This window comes from Corvus moneduloides, chromosome 1, assembly GCF_009650955.1.
Source record: "Corvus moneduloides isolate bCorMon1 chromosome 1, bCorMon1.pri, whole genome shotgun sequence".
Lineage (NCBI taxonomy): Eukaryota > Metazoa > Chordata > Aves > Passeriformes > Corvidae > Corvus > Corvus moneduloides.
In genome coordinates this window covers 85,815,693-85,837,208 of record NC_045476.1, presented here as the reverse complement: position 1 = coordinate 85,837,208, position 21,516 = coordinate 85,815,693, and positions in this window count along the sequence as shown.

The window sequence follows — 21,516 nt, the reverse complement described above, 5'->3', positions numbered from 1 at the left end:
GGCTTATGTAGTTTCTCAAAACTTCTAGACCTTGAACTGAAAAATTAAAAAGCTAGTAAAATATCTAATTTTAGCACTAGGCTTGAAGCAGGTCCAAACTCTTATTAGAAAGAAACACAGTGATTATTTGGACTGCAGGCTGGCCACCCCTCAGCTGCCAGTGTTAGTTTAGAGGGGAAAAGTTCTCTGACAGAGTTGGTGCATGGCTCCTCTTCCCCAAGCTTTTCCCAGGAAAGTTACCTACCCTCAGTTTTTTATAATTTTGTCAGTTTAGCTATTCATGCTGAAACTTCCCATGCTGGGCTTTGAAAATGTTAGTTGAAATGGTTCATCTGGTTCTGTAAATAAAGCTTGAGGAAATGTCATTTTGCTCATGTTAAACTCCAGGTGACCTTTCCTTTGAAAACGGTCCATTGCTCTTCATCTCCTCAAAGGCCTTCAGAGTGAAAGCGTGAGCCTTGCCAGGAGGTCAGCTTTGAGACAACAATGTGTCCTCCTATCTCCCAGTAAGTTTCACCTAAATTTGCCTACATTGCATGTCTTTACGTTACATCCAACTCTGTGACCAGGGAGAAAAGGGACATGCTTAGATCTTTTGGAGCTTGTAGTCTGGCAAGGCTGAGATTTGGCAAAGCTAAGAGGCGTTTATCACTCTGGCAGTGTGAAGGAGGAAATGACCTGAATCATATAGAAGCTGCCTGGAAAGTCAGGGCAGGCTTGAATGATGGGGTTTTGAGAATGGGGACAAGAAGGATGAAGATTTCCTGGGCAAGGGGGACTGGGACTGAGATGATAAGAGATTGAATGACTTTAAGCAAAGAAACTGGGACTGGGGTTAAGAGAGGTGGGTTTGTATGACTGGCTGAGCAGGGAGAGTTGGGCCAGAGGAGGTAAATACTGAAGAATGAAATTTGGGGTAGGAACAGAAACATGAAGAAAGTTAATTGAACTTTATTTAAATACAGTACACTCCCTTGGCACAGGCTCTGAGAAAGGCTGACAAAGTGTTTCAGTGAGGATGCCTCAAGTTTGAAACCAAAAATAAAGTAGTAATTTTGCATTTAATGTATCCAATATTTACCTTTATATATATTTATATATTTTGTGAGGTCGGAAGGTCTTTACCAGCAGAAATCTATAGCTTTACCAGTGTATGAAGGGGTGAGAGATTGTCAGCCCCAGTGTCTTTTTCCTGCCTTTTCACCTTTGTGTGAGGTAGCCTGGTGAGAAGAACAAGGCAAGGCAGCTTTGTAAGGTCTGTTCTTCTTTGGCACTGCATTTCAGCAACACCAGCTGCTCAGCTTTGCTGAGGTGCAGCCACCTTAGTGTGGAGCCAGACTCGAGCCATTTTTGAGGACTGTTAAAGGGCATAATAATCATAGGTTCAAGTTCCTGCCACCAGTAGACATCAGAATTCAAACTTAGCCTAACAAAAATACATTTAACTGAACAGCATTACTGCATGCTGTTAAACAGATTAAATCAGTTTTCTTCGTAAAATAGCTAAGGGATGCTTATTTTCATGCACCCTGCTCTACACATTCAGAGCAGGTTTTTCCTCCATCTTTGTCTTCTGTGTAAACTGGATAGAAACATCAGGTAATTTTTGCCTTGTCCTCTGGATGATCATAGAGGCACAACTGAGATTTAAAGGAGTCAGTGGAAATCTTTTCCAAGTAGCCTCTGCTAATGCAAATTGCAAAAATATTATGAGTGCAACAATCCAGTTGGCCATAGATACGTCAGATTAAGCCAATATAAAAGTTACTAAACAGGCACCAGAGTAAGAACCAGAGGAAGAACCAGAGGAACCAGAAGAAGGGATCTTTCAAAACAAGTAACCCCCCCAAGCTTTTATAAGTGACCTTGGCACTCTGAATGCAGAACCAAAGTCTTAGCCATTCCTTCTAGCACTAAAGCTACTGTGTTCTTTGGGTTAAAATAGATTCATTTTCCTTTGTTTTTTAAGAAAACATTGCATGCTGTAGCCTGAAGCTCACATAAATGGTAGACATGGAAAAAGTCATCTTGCAAAGAGGAGAAAGAATGCGAAGAGGGATCTGTGCCAAAAGGAATGAATGTTTTTAACAGTTTCATGTTTCATTGTCTATCTTGATGGCTCTTAAAATACTTTTTTTAAAAAAAGTAAATGGCTATTCTTGAGATGTTTTGTTACTTCTTCAATATTGTTGCCTCAGCAGATAGACATCAGAGCTTTAGAAAAACTGAATTTCTAGGTATGAAAAATAAGTGTAGCTAATGTATCATTTATAATTTAATTTAATTTAACCCCTATCAAGTTTTTTCATGTCTTAATCACTTGTTCTATAAAGGATATATCCCAAGCCTTTATCAGGACAACTGGAAAAATATTTATAAATACTTAAATCAAATTCTGTTTTTCTGACACCCCAATTTTGCCCTAGTTGTCTGTTCCTGGTCTATTGTATGCTGTGAAAGTACTTTCAAAAACTTTCAAGAAAATACTTTTCTGCTCCAAAGAGTTACGTAAGTTCCTCCGACAGTCTGAGGTATTCCACCTCCATAGTCACAGATAATGCAAATGATGGACGTCTCAGTATTAATAGGATGAGTAAGGCCATCTACTTGGCAGACAATCCAGGTGATTAACTGAGGGGATTGACTACAAGTTGCTCAGTGGCCAAATCTTGCTGATGTATCTCAGTGTAGGTGGGAAGTCCATGCATGAATGTCAGTAAATATGATGCTTTCTGATGCTTTTTATTATGGGGATATGTAGAATTACAAGGTGAATCAGCTGGGGGAAAGTGGTCTGCATAATCAAACCATTAAATCCTCTTTGTTGAAGCAGTGTAGTAGAAAATCAGGTATGCATCTATCATGTTGTATATGGTCAGGTCATACCTCGGTGACACTGCGGGGGCAGCACCACTGGGGTTTTTCTCTCTGGCGTTGTGGCCAGTCGGGAGGGGCTCTGAAGTGCCCTGAGGCAGGCCGGGCCTCATGTCAGGTGTTTGGCACAGGGGGCACTGCAATCCCATTCATTAAATGCTGGACTCCAAAAGGAAAGTCTGCTTGGTGGGGTATCCATACTGCAGGGACTGTTGGAGCCCTGTCATAAACGCAGGATAGAAACGGGAGAAAGGGGTCAGGAGCTCCTTCTAGAAATGTGCATTCTGCAGAAGGGGCTTTCCTGGCATCCAGCCCGGGCACATTTGTCTCCAAAGAGTTTCCACAGTGCAGAGGCTGCTCAGAAGCAGCAAAGGGAGCTGTGACAAGGCCGAGGTGACCATGTCCTGATAAGCTGAGGGGAGGTTGTTGAAGATGCAACACAGGGACATGTTAAGAGAGACTCTAGGCTCTTAAATTTATTTTTGTAAAATGAGATGGGAAGGGTGGGTTTTTGTTGGTTTGGGTTTTTTTAAGTAGTGGCCTTTTAGAGTTGCTTGGTATTTACCCTTTGTAAGGGAACCTCATCCAAAAACACTGAGACTGGCTTATCTTCAGATCAGAGGGGTGTCTGATTTCTGAACATCGGTCTACTTTTTTTGTAAGGCAAATTGATGAAGACACAAGACAGCCTTGCAGCCTGAACTTCGGAGTTCATAAATCTCTGGCTGGTTAAATTTGAGAGCATGACAGAGCAGCCGTCCCTTTTCCTGCCAAAAAATAAGAAAAAGCAAGGGATAATTGCATCAAAATTCCCAATAAAGAGAGCAAAGGAATTCAGGGCTGAAAGCTGAACTACGAGTGGTAATGTGTAATCTCTTGCTTATAAGCGATTTTCTCCTGTGGGAGTCAAATGTGGTACTGTGAAGCTGGAGGGTAAATGGAAGTTATCATAAAGATTACATGTAGTGAGCACATGGATAAATGAGGTTGTAAGGAAAAACCAACACAGCTTTTCTACAAGAAATCCAAAGGATCAATAAATAAAAGGGGGACCTGTTAGGCTGGGGTGGTGAGGGCACCAAAAAAGTTTTGAGAATGGCTTCTGTATCTGGCATCACAGTGTGGGCTAGGATGCTTTGTCTGGAAAAGAGTTAACTATGGTGAGACATGACAGACATGACAAAGGTCATGTTATCATGGATGGCTTCATGGATGAAGGCACAGAATGTTTACCATGACTAATAGTGGGGGAAAAAGAGAGTTTGGGGCATCAAGTGAAACCAGTAAGTAACAGATCCACGGCAAATTAGAGTAGTTCCTTGTTTGCCATATGTTAAAGCTTTAGACCCCTGCCACGGGGTGTTGTGGATGCTAAATGTTCACATCATTTAAGAAGGGCCTAGACAAGTTTGTGGAGGAAAAGCATGTATGCAGCTATTAAATACAACAGACAACCTCTGGCTCAGGAAATGCCTGAGGCACCAAGTCTTGGAGCCTGGCAGGCTATGCTGGGAAAATACGCTTGCTCTGTTCTTGTGCTTCTCTCTGGTGTGTGTCTGGTTTTGGCTACAGTCAGACAGACGGTTGAGCTACATGGACCTTTTTGTCAGCAGTTGTTTTCATATTTTTGTATTTGTCTCAGCAAATTCGTGACACAGAGCACATGCTCATTTCTTGCTTGCAATGCCCTTATTCAGAGTTGCTCAAGGTTCTCCAAATCAAATATTTTCATCACCCTCTTTTCTGAAATCCTTGTGCTTCAGACTGGAAAACCCAATGTACTCAGGAGCTAACATTCTCATCCATTGACTCTCATGGGAGTAGGCACTTGAAATTTTGCTGGGGGCTTGGCGCCCTGCATATTTAAGCCCTGTTGCTGCAGGCTGCAATGCAAGCATGTCTGTATTTGGAAGAGAGAGCAGAGGAAGGAGAACATTTTGTGCTCTTTCCATCTCCTGCACTTTGGGAAGCTGGTCACAGAGACACGGATTTTCCAGGTCTCTCTCACTCCTCTCATCTACAGGGGGAATTTTGGAAATCAAGAAACCTCTTGATTTCTTTAAGACTGCATCTTTGTAATCAAGACCAGAATTTGCCTGGAGCCTCTGCTCTGTCAGACAAGTTTAAGTGTCTCTGCTTCCCTTTATTAATTTTTAGCAAGGCCTGCCATGTGTCAGACACAAGCAGCTGTATAAGGGCAGCTGACCGCTCAGTCAGGTCAAACTGGCTGTGATGTTTGGCATCAGAATTAAATCCCCCTTAGATGCCTAGAAGGCAGGATACAACCAGTGAATATACACTTGACAGAAACTGTACTGTCACCAAGTGCCAGTCCTTATGTGTTTCCCAAACTCATCTGGAGGAGGCAGAAATTATCTCCAAATCAGCAACACAGAGTCCTTTCTCTGCTCCTTCAAACCCTTTGCCTACTTCTGGCCCTCGGCCCACGCAAATATCCAAACACAGCGAGGAATATAAATACAGCAAGGGTCTCAGCTTTCATAATATGACTAAGTTGTTTTGATTTAAGAGTGCTCATCTTGCCAAGATTGGAAAAAATTAGTCCATTCTCCTCATGGCTGAATGTCAAGGTACACCCAGGTTTTCAGACAAATGCCCCAAATGTGCCCATGTAGATGCACAACTGAACTAAGACCTGAGTGTTGGAGAACTTAACTCTTTCTTTAATAATTTTTTTAGGGAAACATGGAGACAAATAGGAAACTATGGCAGTATGAGAGGATCAAGTCTTTGCTTTGAACAAGGATTGAAGTCACCCATGGTAAACCAAGAAAATGAAAAGAAGTCCATACAGAATTACTGTGCTGACCTTGGAGTACTGAGACATTGTTTGCAACACTCCTGGGCTTCACCTAATTTTCTCCACAGAATTTGCCTACAGGGTGGCAATACTTCCTGTGTTTAAGAGCTTTGCTTAATTTGCCCATTTAGTCCACAATGCATGAAGAAAAGGTAGAACTAATACCAGTGATATTTAAATATATCCTGATTCTTCTCTAGGGTCATCAATAGCTGCTTCTTTTTGTGTAATCTCAGCCTGCCTTTCTTTTTTCATAAGGTGTTCTGCCAGTAATACCCTTACAGATTAATGTAAATGTAGACTCATACTGGGGAAAATCCTATCAGTGTAGAGCAGCTGTTTGCAGAAAGACTTGTCACTGTGAAGCAACCTACACATTTGTGGATCTGTGACACGTTTGCAGGCTTACATTCATTCCTTGTTTACATTCATTAAGGCCAAAGTTTTGGGAAGAGTGTTACACCAAAGGCTCAATTTAGCTGGCAAAACAGAGGTATTGGATGCCATTAGAGATGCACAAGGGTATCTGAGACATCCACAGAAGGCTGGTTGGGGTGACAGTCCCTGAGGAAGACTTGTGCCCTTTTGCACTGGCAGAGGGAGGCCAGGCAGATGCCATCAGGCATCTCAAATGCCTTTAGTCGCCCTTCCTTGGGCAAACATGCATCCAAAACTTCTCGGGAAAATGTCTGTGGTTAAGGTCAGACAGGCTGGGCCACAAACACACAAAAGATAAACCACAAATGGTTGACTATGCAGGCAGGCATAGAAATTACTGTCATGTGAGGATATGATCATTTTGTAATGCTGCCTGCCGCAATTTTTGTGCAAATATTTATTCTTGAAGAAAAGACAGTTTGGGCTTCCTTTTCAAAACAAAAATGTTTCTGATGTTTAAAAATAAAAGAATAAGAAAAAATTTGAGACATATTAGCTCTTGCTGCCTGGCCTTTGCCGCAGGTCTCTGGGATTTGAAAGGTGAAGTCATCTCAAGCTGTGGCACTGGTTTCATCCCCAGCTGAAGGAGCAGGGACGTAGAGTCACAGTCTAGGAATCACTGAGAACATCCTAATACCCGACATAGTTGTGAGGTTATAACCCTACTCTGCTTTTGGTTCTGCCCTTTAGCTGATGAAGAAACAGCCCCTCATGCTGGGCCCCAGGGCTGCAGGAAGCAGCACAGCAGCAGCCTAACTCTGCACTTACAGCCGGGCTCCTCCCCAGCCCCGTGCAGGGCGTGGTGTGCGGCTCCATGTGCCCTGCCACAGGCGCTGCGAGGGGTGGGGCGTCAGGCAACACCTGCAGGGCTTGTCCCAGAGCCTGGTGTGGGATAGCCCTCCCTCATCCCATAGCTGGGGACCTCCACATGGCGAACTGCCTGTCCCCTCCTTCTTCCCTTTCCTCCCTTGCACATCCCAGGTGAGCGGCGATCAGAGGAGGGAGGGATGAAGACCTGAAGCCCAGCTGAGTTCTAGAAGCAGGGACTGCAGTGCAGGTTCCAGCAGCTGCATAACATCTGTTTGCAGCACGCTCATACCTTTAAGGGGTTGCAAGTGTTATCCTGGGTTTCTTTTCCTGCATGATGTTCTACGAGGTGATGGCAATTTACACTGCTGCCTGTTTTTCAGTACTAAATAATTTGCTATTAAGTAGTCTCTTTGTTCTCTCTGTTGTTTGTTCCCTAGCTGTTTTTGCTTTGTTTGTTTCTTCCCTACCTCATTTTCCCAGATTCTGTGGTGGCTTTTACACCCTACCTGCTTCATTTTGATTTAAAGTCAAAATATTTTTTCTCTACCTAGGAGATACCCTGAAGGTCTCTCAGAAATCCTTCAATTTTTCTTTTTTTTTTTCTTTTTAAATTCTTGACTAAAAAGGCCCAACTAGGAAGATTTTACTGTAAGGAATTAACTGCATGTATAAAAGAGGAGCTAGAGCCTTGCTTTCCATGATTTCTGACTATTAAATGCTGAAAGCTATCCCCCAAATGTTATCCCCCACATGATTTTTTTTTTTTTCTGGTAGCTAAAACAGTTGATAAATCCTTTGCAAGTAAGGCTGGTTTGTGTGGAAAAATCTGGCAGCTGATGACAGCATGAACTTAATTTACTTTTGTGCATGAATGTTTTACTGCAGAAGAGTCATCCTGGATCATTACCCAAGTTGAACAATTCATGTGAAAATGATAAATGTTTCTGCTGACTTGCAGTGTTTGGGATACCAGTTGAAGGCAGTATCAGCTCTCCTTGCTAACCAACACTGCCTATTAAATAAGAGGCAGGAATGCCTTTTCTATCTTCATACCTACCGTGCAGAAAGATTGTCCTGGTTTATTTTGTAAGAAGAAGGTGTTAATGGGTTTATTCTGCAGAGAAAATTTCCCATCTCTCCTTCTTCATCCTTCCTAATAAGGTTAAATTCTCTTAATGAACAAAGTGGTTAAATTTATATTTTGCTTAAGTAGTAGATATTAGCCTAAATAAAGCCCCATATTGTCACAACGGTGTTAGGTTAAAAGCTATGGTACATATACGAGTCTATTCTCATACTGGGAAGTTTAAGTCAGTAGGAAATATAATATCAGCTATGAAAAGATACTTTATATTCAAAATACTGAATTATACAAGTGCCAAATAGCAAATATAATGGATATAAGACGAATTCTGGTTGCATGGCTCCTAAGTGTTTATGGTAATTTTGACAATTAGAGTAGATTCTTCATATTTCTTTTATCTTGTAAAATTGATCTGAGGACCTTCTGCTGCCTGTGTCTTGCTGAGAAAGGCAGTGCCTCCTGAGGGCAAGGAAGACTTCTCCCAAAGACCTGCTGTCTGGAGATTGGTCCTTGAGCAGATCCTTGCAGTCTGAACAACTGTTCCTCTGCTGCAGATGGCATACAGTGGTTTACTGGAATTCTTCAGCTTTTCAAGGAAAGGACTACCTGGATTTTGTTAGATTCGCTCAAGACAAGGTTTGAGTGAGAACCTGGGAGGGTTAGTTCCAAACTGATAAAGTTTGTGGGTCTGTAACATAAATAACTAAACATTTTTGAAGTATCACATGAAGTTTCACAGTTGTGGGGGCTCGTACTTCATTGCTCACCCAGCGTGAAAGCAGCGCATTCAGTACATGCGTTTATCTTCATCGTGTTTTCTGAGTAGTGACATTACCTAATGTCACCACTCTGGATTTTCCTGGAATGTTCTTGTGTTCCCTCATAGCCTGACAAGATTCAGAATACTGAGGACTCTCTTGTACTGAGACATGTAGTTATTTCTTGGCCTACCATTATTGATAACATCTGTCTCAGTACTATAATCTAGTTCTCTGCTGCACTGGCAGCCAAGAAATGTGGTGATTCGGGATCAAAAATATTGCTGGGTTTGTTCTTGAATTTTTTTTTTTCAGATGAAACTATTTAATTCCCCATGAATTGTGAAATTAGGTCAGTTTCACTGTCACAGAACCAAAATATTTTCAAAATGATTTAAAAACTTTTTTTAAATGCTGAAGTTTTCATTTTGGCTTGGATAAAACCTGCGTTATGTTTCCTTCCTTCCAAGTCTGACCTGTCTCCTGACCAGCCTGACCAGCTTCCCTCCAAAAATGTCTCCATTCACTCTTTGAACAAAACCACTTAAAAACAATTCAATGAAATTATGTCAGCTTCCAAGTAAAACATTGGAGATCATCAGCATGTATCACTTTACAGGGTTTAGTGTGATTCATTTGGATGTATAGCTCTACTCTGTGAGCACTTTTAAAAATTGTTTTTTTCCTAATTGAGGATAAAACAAAATTTGAAACTTAAGAGTGTTTTAGGGAAAAATTTCATTTGCAGATTTGTGTTGGCTTTTTCCAGCAATCATGGCTTGCTGTGCTCAACCACTCGGTTTTCCCTCTTGCATGAATGGCATAAACACCCCACTCCTCTCACCTGGGCAAGCACAGAGTTATCCATAAATGAGTCTTGCAGGATTTTCAGGGGCTAATTACAGGCAATGATAGGAAAGGGGATCAAACCACCGTCAGATTTTACAGGTTCCTGCAGAATGGAATATTTTCCTGGAAAAAAAGAAACGAAAAACAACCAAACAAAACCCCCAACAAAGAGAGTTACTTGACAACTCTGCTTTCATACTTCTTTCCAATTCCCTCTGTGTTCCTGACCCCCTGTTAGGCTAGTACTGAGCTACCCTCTCTGTAATTCCCCACCATCCTGGCTTGTCCTGAAATTGGCTAATAAAACCAGCTCATTTAATGCAAATGTCCCGGAGTGAAAATAAAATCCCAGTCGGATAAAACCGAGAGAAGGAGCAGCTGAAACCTGCTTGTGCCGCAGCCCGGAATTCCCCGGGCCGGGGCTCAGCCAAGGAGCGGCTGCTCGCTGGGGCAAGGGCTCCATCTGCGGGAAAGGACCCGCATGCATCCCTGCCCAGGGGATCTTACCTTCTCGCACAAAGAGGAAAGCCCTCAGGGTTTGTCCTTGTCCAAATGCACTGTGAATTATTATTGGGTTAAGACGTATTGCCTACAAAGCCCACGCAGGAAAACTAACTCTGAGTGCATGTTCCAGCAGTGAGCAGAGCAAGCCTGACTGCAGCAGTGATGCTGGTGGGGTAAGGATTTTCTTTTCTGTGATGTCAAGTTACAACATCTTTAGGGCTTGCCTGGAACCAGTACCTATACAGGTTATTTGAGCATTTCATGTGTGAGAGTAAACTAGGAATGCTTCTGTTCTTGTTCTTTCTTTCCATCTGCATTCCCACTCTTCTTTTCTGTTTTTTAAAGTTTGCTGTATCCATATATGCAAAGCCTGGGCATTTGGTGTGGTACGTGTGAGAAGGCACATGCTTTCTGTACATGACCCCTGCCATAGCTGAATCTGTTCCAACACCACTTAGCAAAGGTGGCAGCTGTCATTCCTGGACAGTTTTATAATGGGAGAGCAGCTGAATGTCAATGCTCCTGGAAATGCCTAGCAGGATGAACATTTTCTCACAGCAATTCTTCATAACAATCCAGCAGGCAGCTCCCTGCTTTTTTTTTTTTACTACCTCATGCATTTTTTCTGTGAGCTGTCATCTTCTGAGTTAACATATGGCTGTGTGCAAACCCTCTGTTCAGAAAAGGAGAAATGTAGCTCCCTGGTAGCTGGGGTACCTTCTGCCATTATGAAAACAATGTTGTTTTGTTTCTGGGGACAGAGACTTCCATTCCATAGCTGCTGTCTGTTATTTCTCTCATCAGCTAGTGAAGAGTCCCATCCATTACCATTATTGTTGGATGGTCTCAATGGGATTTATTTTTTTCTGTAGAAGATCCAAGATCAGTTCCCTGTTGATAAAAGAGAGAACATTTTGTTCAAGATCCCCACACGTTCTGCATTTTGCAGTCTTTACAGGCTTTACAGGATACCCAGCTGGCTTGCAAAAATGATTCCTTTGAGCCTTAGAGGCTATGAATCCAGTGATCTCTTCATATGGAAATCCTCCTATAGCTTGGCAAACGGTTTAGTAGGAGCCCAAGGTCCATTGACTCTGGCTGAAACATGAAGCAGTCCTGTAATTTGCTCTGTCTCAGTCTGTGTAACCTTTTTGTCATAAAAACAACAAACCTATCAGGTCAGTGTCCATACAGCAACAGGCAACAAAATCCAGAGCTAGCACAACTGAATACACACAGAATGTCCAGTTTTCAAACCACATCCTCTCGTAGCCAGTGCTGTGCCAGCTGAGTGGAGCCAGCCCTCAACACCCAGCCGACTCCCTGCCCCTTTCCTAGGAGGCTATGCCACTCCTCCTCCTCCAGTTCGTGGGACAGGGTTCCATAAGTACATGGAGGGACCAAGCCAGGGTTTCCTCTGGGGGTTGTGTGAGGGGCTGCAGCACATCTTGAGTTTCCATCCAGATATTCCTCTGAGTGCATTTGGTGACTTACTCAAGAGACAGATACTGAAGAGAGGATTTCCAGGCCTTTGCTTCAACAGGATTTTTATTCCTTAAAGTAGATAATGTAATTCTACGAAAAATTAAAATGAAATCTTGGTAAGCAGCCATGGTCAATGTAAAAGAAGTGGTAGCTTTTTACCTGAAGTATTAGCAGGAATCTCTTGTGCCTTAACAGCAATCCTTTTAACTCCATGGATTATTGCATCTAACCAAAAGATGTCTCCTAATTATTAACCACATGCAATTCACTCTGACTGTAATAGGAGAAGGTCTTTCCTTGCTAGAGCAGGTCAGTTTCTGAATTATACTGTGTATTCTTCTCTGGTTTGAGTTTTCTTATGAGACCCATCACAGAGAAGGTAGGAAATCCTTTTGCTGGTGTCCCTCTGTACAGATGACTGCTGGCTTCCCTTGTACAACGTCAAAGCTATCACCATCAGCAGCGTCACTGCACCATTTCCCCCTCAGTGTTACCGAAGTAAACATTTCCATAATAGGTATCCCGAAAGCCCTCTAGGGAAGGAAAGTATGTATTGTAATGTGGGAAGGTTTCCTTTGCTTGCTTTCAGCACTGTTAACGGGCATGTCCTTGCTGTGCTCTGACTAATTGCCCTGCTTTTATCGGGATTAGCACATTTAGCATTAGGCTGGCCAGCTGTCAAGCTAAGCTCAGTCACAGCAGACAAGCACTCATTGCCTTTGTGATTTTTCATCTCTAACTGATCATCCCAAGAAGATATAAGGCCCAAGTCTTCCAGCCCTGCTTATTCAGGGCACAAAATATCTCATCCCCATGCAACTAATGGTACTGGCTCAATTAACTAATGTGAAGAGGGCATTGCACAACAGAATTGAATAACTTTTTGCTTTTTAAAGAAAAAGTGGTATGCAATTTAGACAGTGGGCTTGCTTGTGCATCCAATATTCAATTACATCTGACTCTAGAGGAGGAAACACCTATTGGACAAATCAGATATCACTTTGCCTACTTCTGAAATGCAACAGGAATTGGGAATGCAGGGGAGAGGGGAAGGTCTTTGCATCATTATTTATTACTTCACTCTCACAATGGAGAGAGCAGTCACTGCTGCCATCCAGAAGCATCATTTGGAAGAAAAGTAAAACTTAGCCTTCCCTCTTCTTGATGATGCGAAATGTATTCTTCGTCTTAACTGAGATAATCCTGCTGTGATTCGAGGAAGTCTAAATGCACATTAGGTTCCAGCCCCTCTATTATGCAGCAGCTTGGCACACATATGCTTTCCTTTACTTTATGGACCACCTCACCTGGTGCTGCTTCTCTATGTTGGCTTTATGGGGTTTGCCAGTGCCACTAATGATAGAATTCTTCTTTTCAGGCAAAATGACTGTGGAAAGATATCATGGTTTATTTAGGTTAGATTCTTTTTCAGATTTCAGGGATAAACAAATGTGGGCATGTAAACTGGGAACCCAGTCCAGATTTCATGAGGACCCCCTTAGTCATCAGGTAACTTGATCTGCTTGTAGACTGCAAAGCTTGAGCTTTGATTCAGAAATAACATTACTGAATGGAGCTCCTTTATGCTCCTGTCATTCTCCTGTCATCTGTAGCAAAACTCCTATTTACACTATCTAGAGCTCACAAGTCTCTTTGAAACAGTTGGTTCATGGCAACAGGGAAGGAAGACCACAGCCCATCTCTTATCATATTGCCATCCATTGCTGCCTACTAGTTTGTCTCTTCCTCTACTGAAATGTGAGCTCTATTGGGACATATCAGTCTCTGACCACTCTGCAAGAAAAAAGAACAGACTTCCAGTACCAGAACAACCATTACAGTCTATGTCTAATAATTTTGACTCCTAGAGATTCAGTGCAGGTAAGTTCAAACAGCCTAAAAAACATAGCATAGTTGATGTAGCACAAGTATTTCACTTGTCCCAAAATAGCTGGTACACAGGTGCTTGGATTTTTCCAGTTGTTTCTTGGTAAATGTTGTTAAGATCCGAGTTCATTGCAACAAGGTCAACTGTTGCTCTCTCTGACAGTTACATGCTTTTTACTAAGTAAGCCTCATGGGAGCCTTTTCTGGGTTAAGTAAGCCAGAGTTGTGCCCTGTCACTACTGAAATTCACTTTTTCCCTTTTTGGTACCCCTTTAGGGTTTTCAATCTTTTAGCTTCCTTCAAAACAATAGCCAGCTGGTGGATCTGCAGTGTGAACACTTGGGAAATTTTCACGAGATGCTTATGTTCTTTTCTCATAATCAGGGTCTGGCTCTGAGCTCAGGGTCCTAGAGGTGGATCTCTGTATTTCCTTTTCCAGGTACTATCAAGGCTGATTAATCTAACTTGCAGATGAGACCAAGGAAAGGTTAGACTGTAAGTGTCAATGGATTTGCCAGAAAAACCGTGGATGCCCCATCCCTGAGAGTGTTCAAGGCCAGGTTGGATGGGGCTCTGAGCAACCTAGTGGAAGGTGTCCCTGTCCATGGCAGTGGGGTTGGAACTAGGTGACCCTTAAGGTCCCTTCCAGCCCAAGCTAGTCTATGATTTTTTTTTTTTTTTTTAATGAGTGGAAAAAAATATGTCATCATGGCATGCTTTTGCTGTGTGTGCTGTAGCATTCTCAGTGTTCTGGGTTAGGTAGCATTATTGATTGCTTTTGTATAACAGCAGCATCTCCAGTTTTAATTTTGCAGAGGAAATTTCTCCATCACTGCTGATGCTGAGAGAGTAGGTGCAACATAAGTCCAAGACTAATAGCCCAGAGCAAGTGTGACTTCAGAGAAACCGAAGCAGAGGAGGAAAGGTTGCATAGAGGAGCCAAAGTGCTAATGTTTCTATGATTAATAATCACCTACTGCCTGTTCCACTTTACCAAATGCTACTGAAAATAATGATGTTCCTTCAGCATAATGAATTTCCCCCAGCTCATCTGAAAATCTCTTCATCTGGGTATCTTGGCTGACTTCCACTTTGGCTGAGTAGAACTGTTCCGTCATTGTGAAACCACTTGAGAATTTGAATTGAACAGGGTGAAAGGAAAAAACAAAAACCAGAAAGAGCAAATGGCAGCTCAGTTTGAAAGAGACTTCATGTAAACACAGAGGCCAAAGCTAGCCAAAGCTAAAATGCTATAGGGTCTAAAGTTTCTTTGTAAGATCTGGATGATCATTTTTTCAGAAATATATCTTTCTTTTATAAAGAAAGGTTCTATAAAAATGTCTGTGGTTTTGTCCTTACCAAATCAATCCCCAAAATCTTAATCACTGGCTTTTTTATTTCCTTTTAAAATTCCCTCTCAGTCGAGATGATGGCCATTGAATGTGTGCATTAGAACCAGAGCTTCAATACACCCATGTGTTACTGTAAATGTTTTCCTCAAAACAGTAAATCTGTATTACTGAAATTCTGTATTACTGAATCTGCATATATTTTTCTACACGGTATCTTTATTTCTCAAATTAATTGTATTCAAGCCAGCATAAAATTCTGGCTTTGTATTTAGTACAAGTTTAATATTATCCCAAAGGTTTTGAGTGAGGATGCCGCTATATTACATTACATTATATTACTTTCAGGTAGGCTTTAAAAGGCCCTGCTGAAGAGCAGAGGCTCCTTGTGATACATTATATAAGCAGAGAGAGGAAGCTGTATATGTAAAGAAAAGGATCTAAGAATCTAAACTCTAAGTACATTAAAGGGTGAGAGGAATCCCGGTACAGAGGAGCAAAGTGAGTGAAAAGCCCTCACTAAAGCCAGGGTGAAAGCCTGGGTTCCTGTTTGGCTCTGTCCCTTTCCATCAATAACTGTCTTTTCTGTGCTACCTTGGCCACCTACCAACTCAGCTGAAGAGACCTGGGCCCTTATCTGTGATTTCTTCAACTGGCTGATTCACACTGTCAGCTTGCTGGCCTGTGCATGGAGGGAGTGAGAGAATATTTGGGCATCCTCAGGCTTGAAGTCACTGATGGGGTAAGATAGCAGTCTGTCTACTGCCAGGGAGCTCAGTATGTCCCTCCTTGCAGAGCATGCCTGTCCCTGGCTGGTGGCAGTGGCCCAGTCAGATCCAGCAGCACCCTGAGGACTGGGCTTTGCATGCAGTCCCACTTCGGAGGAGCATCATCCTCACAGGCTGGTTTTGGGTTCACGGAGTGCAGCAGTGAAAGGATGCAGTGCTGCTGCTGCTGAAGGGCAGCACAACAATGGGCCTGGGCAAGGGAGGGTACAACTTCTTTTTCCCAGAAATCTGGTTACAAGTAACTTTCCTTTTTCCTTCTGGTGGGACTGCTACATTTGTCCATGCCTGGGGCAAGATGAACAAGGTGTGCTGATGAGATGGTAAATGCAGAACAGAGAGATGTAGCAAAAGAATGAAGCTTGTTCAGCTGAATTGTGCAGTGTGGTTGTGTTTTCAGTGTATGTGAGGGGACAGCTGCTGGCCTCTGATGGATTTTGTAGAGCATGATGTGTCTCAGCTCTTGAGGTTGCTGTGGCATGAGCCGAGTCCATTTCAGCTGGGGAAGCGGGCAGATGCTGACACACAGCTCCCTAACTACAGCACTTAGCCCATCTAGGGGGTGCTTGGGAAGAGATTGACCCCTACAACTTCCACTGACAGGGTGACAGAGCAGAGCTGAATGCTGGTTGTACCCAAATGGTGAGTTTAGGGCTGTCCTGGCATGTGAAGAATACACCTTTCAGTATGTGAGCCATGAGGCGTCTGGGAGTTCGCTTGAGTGATAGGTAAGAAACCTCCACAGAAAGCATGAGAATTTGGGAAGAGGACAGGAAAATTAATTTATCCTTATGAATTACTGGAAATGGTGGATAGGTCATCAGGGGCTGTTATTTACAGAGACCACGTTTGCATTTTTTAAACAGTGTTTTAATTGATAAACAAAATGAAGCACACTTTTCTCCACTGGAGTAAATGGGGCATTTATTAAATATGTAACACCCAAACTAATATCCTACAAAGGTGATAAACACTTGATGTGAGGATAAATACTGAACAGGCCTCTCAGTAACTCATTTCATGGACAAGTGCCAAGTTGTCATCAGTGGCAAAGTGGGATGTGGATAAATTACCTTAATGTCTGGGAGCGAGTGATAGCCTAGATGTGTTTAGTGGGAACAAATGTCCCACCCCAGTGTGCACTGAATGTAGTTTGAAATGTATTGCTAACATCAGCCCATGTACAGAGACCTTCCGTTTCAAAGTGTAAAAACTCATTCTGAAGTTCATGAATACAAGCTAAATCTGCCTGAGACAAGAGATAGCAAGGTTTAACACAACCCAGATGGAGTCACTCTGTGCCTGCATGATAGATGTCCTTGTCCATCAGGGACATATTGCACAAAACATATTACACTAAAATTATTTGTGCCTTTTCTGGATTTAATTGCTTTCTTTATAAGAGACATGAAAGAGTTTTATTCAGGGATGCTTCCAGATAGGAGAAATGCAGCTGACACTGAATGTCTGTCCCTGCACCACACTCAAGCTACTATTTGTTTTGACCAGATGCATTAGAAAAAACAAATCCAAGTGTGTCTCTGCACCTACACAGAGGAGTTTGTTTGTTTGTGCCCAATGGTAAAAACTATCTGTCTTACTCAGGATCCTGTGTGGTGGCAGGGCTGGGTAGGGCTGGGCAGGAGGGAGGATGACTGCCTGTTTGTCAAGCCCTGACCACAGCTCTCCAGCTCAGCTGCCACTGGGGGAAGGAAGAGACACCTTCCTCAGCAGCAGCTCTGCTGACAGGGATTTCTGAAATTGAGCAGAAAGGTAAAGAGGGGCTGAGGCCTCATGGACTTACCAGAGGCCCCTGCCTGCAGCAGAGAGCAGAGACAGAGCCAGCCTCAGGAATGACAGTGGCTGCTGAGGCTTCCGAGGCTTCCACAGTCTGGGTCAGTTCCCAGGCAGCTGAGAGGCAGTGAGTGCTGCTGCAGGTGAGGCCTCGCTGCAGGGGCATGGCAAGGTGAGAGCATCACCCACATTCAGTTCATCTCCTCCCATGGAGGTCAGTTTTCCACTCCTTACAGACCTAGCTGCTCCCGTTCAACGTTTAGAATCCTGGCGTAATCTGGGTGAGGCGCATGTGGTGACTGATATGCTCCCTTAAGAAAACAAGGTTCCCTGCTCTGGGTTGCATTTTTTCCCCTCATTTTTTTCAAATGGGGGAAATTAATTAACTCAAATTAAACCAATTAATTTGAAATGTTTTCAAAACTGGCAGGACAAAAGTTGAAAATAAGGGAGGGGATGTGAAAGACTGGAATATTAATAACCCATTAAACCCTATGTTTTGTGGGCTTCCCCCATCCCTGATGGGTCAAAACTGTGACCATCACTTTGACTGATGAACACTGAAATTGCAATAATCAAGTCTTCTCACTGGATCCACAGGAGTTGATATCTTTCTACTCTTATCCTTTTTTTTTTCTTTCTGTCTTTTCCTTACATATTTTCTTAAGTGTTATTTTTATGTTTTTATATGCTATATTACCATAGATAATAACAACCAAAAGGGCTACATACCTGCTTTCCATTGCAACCAAATTGTTCTAAAATAAACATATACATATCTATCTATCTATCTATATATATATGTACATTTATAAACACTGACCACTCAGTGCCGTGTCACACAAGTCTGCCCCAAGGGATCTATTAACAAAAACCTGAGTTACTCTCGCCTTTTGGTGGCAGGTCATACCAGGGGAGAAGTACTCTTTCCTCAAGAGCTAGTGCTGATCAGGCCTAAAAAATAAGACCTTTGAATAAATTATTAAACATAAATTTTGCTTTCAGAAATTTGGCTGTTCCTTTTCCAGCTTCATGTGTAAGACAAAGCAAGGTTTCAGGCTTGGAAGGAGCTGTGGGCACTGAAGAAAGTTTTTTGGGTCACTATGCCATCATCATCTGAGTCCCTTTCATTCACCTTAAGCTCTTCCTCCTATGGTGACCTTGGTGCCATTTCTGGTCTCTGCCCATGGCTGATGCCAAATTCTGTCATTTGGATGGACTTGCCAGCACGGATCTGATTCAGTATGGTTTGCTTGGTCTGGTGTTAAAACAAGTTCTGTGTTGGCTCCAGTCAGCTGCTTCCTGCTGAAAATGTCATTTTATGAGGCTTTTACGAATTTTTGGCCAGCTGAGATGTCTTCTGTAGGTCAGAGGACAGCCCCTCAAGCCCACTGCTTCTAAAGTAAGGGAGCAAATAGTGACAAGTTGGGGTCAAATTCAGCTAGAGTTTGTACGTGAGGAGGCTCCAGGGGAAAGGATAGCTTCGATCTGTCAGGGGAGAATTCATTAAGTAGGAGGATGTCCATGGGTTTCTACAAGCCTGCAGGATAGCTGACTGGCCACAGCAGGAGGAAGTTATGCTAATAGTTGCTTTTTTCCTGTTATCTGCAGGTGATCTTTGAAAGGTGTTTTGCTTCTCATAGGCCTGTTTCCTAGTCTTTCCTTTTTATTTTTTTTGCCGTGTGACTGGTTTTAATGTATGCATCACCTTTAATACAGACTGTATTTGCACAGTATCTCTTCTTAAATCCAGGAGGAATGTCAGTATCCACCTGACAAATTTCTGAATGTGGAAAGAACCAAAACCTCTTTTCTAATTTTAATACATAAAATACAACTAGTACTGGTTTTTAAATTTATTTTTGGTGTCCTCTTTAAGGTAGTCAATTCAGTCCTGAACACTAATTTATCTCCTCTTATACAACAGGTATTTCTAGGAACTGATAATTCACTAGGGTTTTTTAAAAGTGTTGTGAGGCTCATTAAAATGACTTTTTTTACTTAAGGCAAACAAGAAAAATGAAATGCTTTAAAGACCATCTTCCTTTCTTTTCAGAAAACCTGCTAACAGTTCCTATTTTTAAATCATTAAAAAATATTCATATTCTTCAGGAGATAATTAACAGACTTGCAGATCTGACAGATAATAAATTCTTTTCAAATTCAACCCAGTAGAAATCTTAAAACACCAGTAAAGTTTTCAGGAGAGCTATGCTTTGCACTATGGTAGCACCCACTTGTATTGTCCTGTACTCTGCTGTACGTAGACTGGAGTTAGATTTCAGTGCTGGTAAGCATTCCACAGATATGTCATTTACAGAATAGAGACACAATAAACTAAGACCTTCTGTAGTTAAAAAAAACCTCCTAATATTATGAAGCAACTAATATGAAAAGTCAACAACAAAATAAAATATACCCTTTCCTCAAAGTTTCTGTTGCAGTGGAGTCCAAGTTGCAAATTAATTCCTGAGGAGCCAACAAGCAGTTTGCTTTGCATTCAGGATGGGTTCCATGGAACCTTATGAATGGAGTAAAAAAATTCCTGTCAAACCACTGTGGCTTTGTCTGTAGTGTCATCAGGCAGGCAGAGCTCAGTAAACGTTCTACCTGTTTCTTTGCAGCTCTCTTTGAATCACTGAATTTGATTTACACACCAGAGCAGGTTAATACCGATGATGCCCAGCTGCAAGAGGAGTGGAAAGTTTTGCTTTAAATATTACATGATTTGTTTTAACAATAAGTTGAATTTTAATATAATTCCAAAGGAAAGAAATGAGAATCCAGGGAGTTACTTCACAGAGCTCCCTTCATATTAGCTTTCTGTGGTCAAGAAACTCTTTAGGAAGCATATTTTTTTGGCTTCTATTTGTTTTCTTATTGATATTCAGAACAATTATTGAGTCTGTGCAGTCTAGGAACTTGTGCTCAGTTTGACTCCCTAAACTATATGACTCTAATAGTAATCTATTTGTTATGGGCTGGGTTGTTTGGGGTTTTTTTACTTTAAATATTTTAAAACTTTATATATACAGTAGTGAGTGGAAATAACTTTTCATTGTGACCCTTGTTGTGTTTCACCATTTACAGTTTTGGGATAGTGGTCTTCAGTTTAAGAGCCAACATTGCTATTCTTGCATGAGCAGAATCTGATTCTTCCTTGCTTTCTGTCATATGAATGTGAGGGCTGTTCCCTGCAAAATTCTTGCTATTTTAACTGTGTCCCAAAAGAGAAACTCAAAAGTTGCCCTTATTCTGCCTGTGGTTCTGCAGTTTTACTGTCAGTGGTGATTAATGAAAGGAAAATGGAAAAAATGTGACTTCCCAGAGGTGGTGGTGCAAACCTTTAGCTTGTACAACACCTTGATTCTGTCTTGCTTGTGGTTTTAATACCCGAACAGGATGGTGACTGAAATGCAAGTTTGACATGAGGTCTGATTTCCAGTGTTTTTCCTCTGTCTGGAACTTCAGGCAAGACCTCACTTCATATTGCAATCTGGTCCTGGGGTTGAGTAAATGGTGATTTTTCTGGTGTCCTTTAAATACATGCTTCTCACTTAACTAGATTAATTAGAAAAAAAGTTTAGTTGTTTGGAGGAGACATGAAACTCTTCAGAAGAGGAGATGTATGCATTTTATGTCCATAGAAATGAGCACGGAGAGGAAAGGTGTCATGGATTAGGAATGGTTCTCCCCAACTCACTGCCTCCACTGGGACTCTCCAAACCATGCACTGCTCTGGAGAGGAAAATTGGAGGAAATAGGTAAAGATCATGGGCTGAGATCACAATAATTTACTGGAAACAGCAATGAGATAAGAAACAAACATTAACAGCTACAATACTAAAGCCAGAGGGTACAAGAAAAGAAATTATCCACATGTAGCCCCGTCGTAACAATAGACAATTCTGGACATCTCCCTCCACCACACTTACTTGACCAGGAGGAATCACTCCTCCCTGGAAGAGAGAGGAAGCTGAGGTGGTACAGAGCAACCTCCAGGTCCTGGCCATGCCTCTCCCAGTATGCAAAAATTAGCCCCATCCTGGTTGGAACCAGGACAGAAGGGTATTAATTG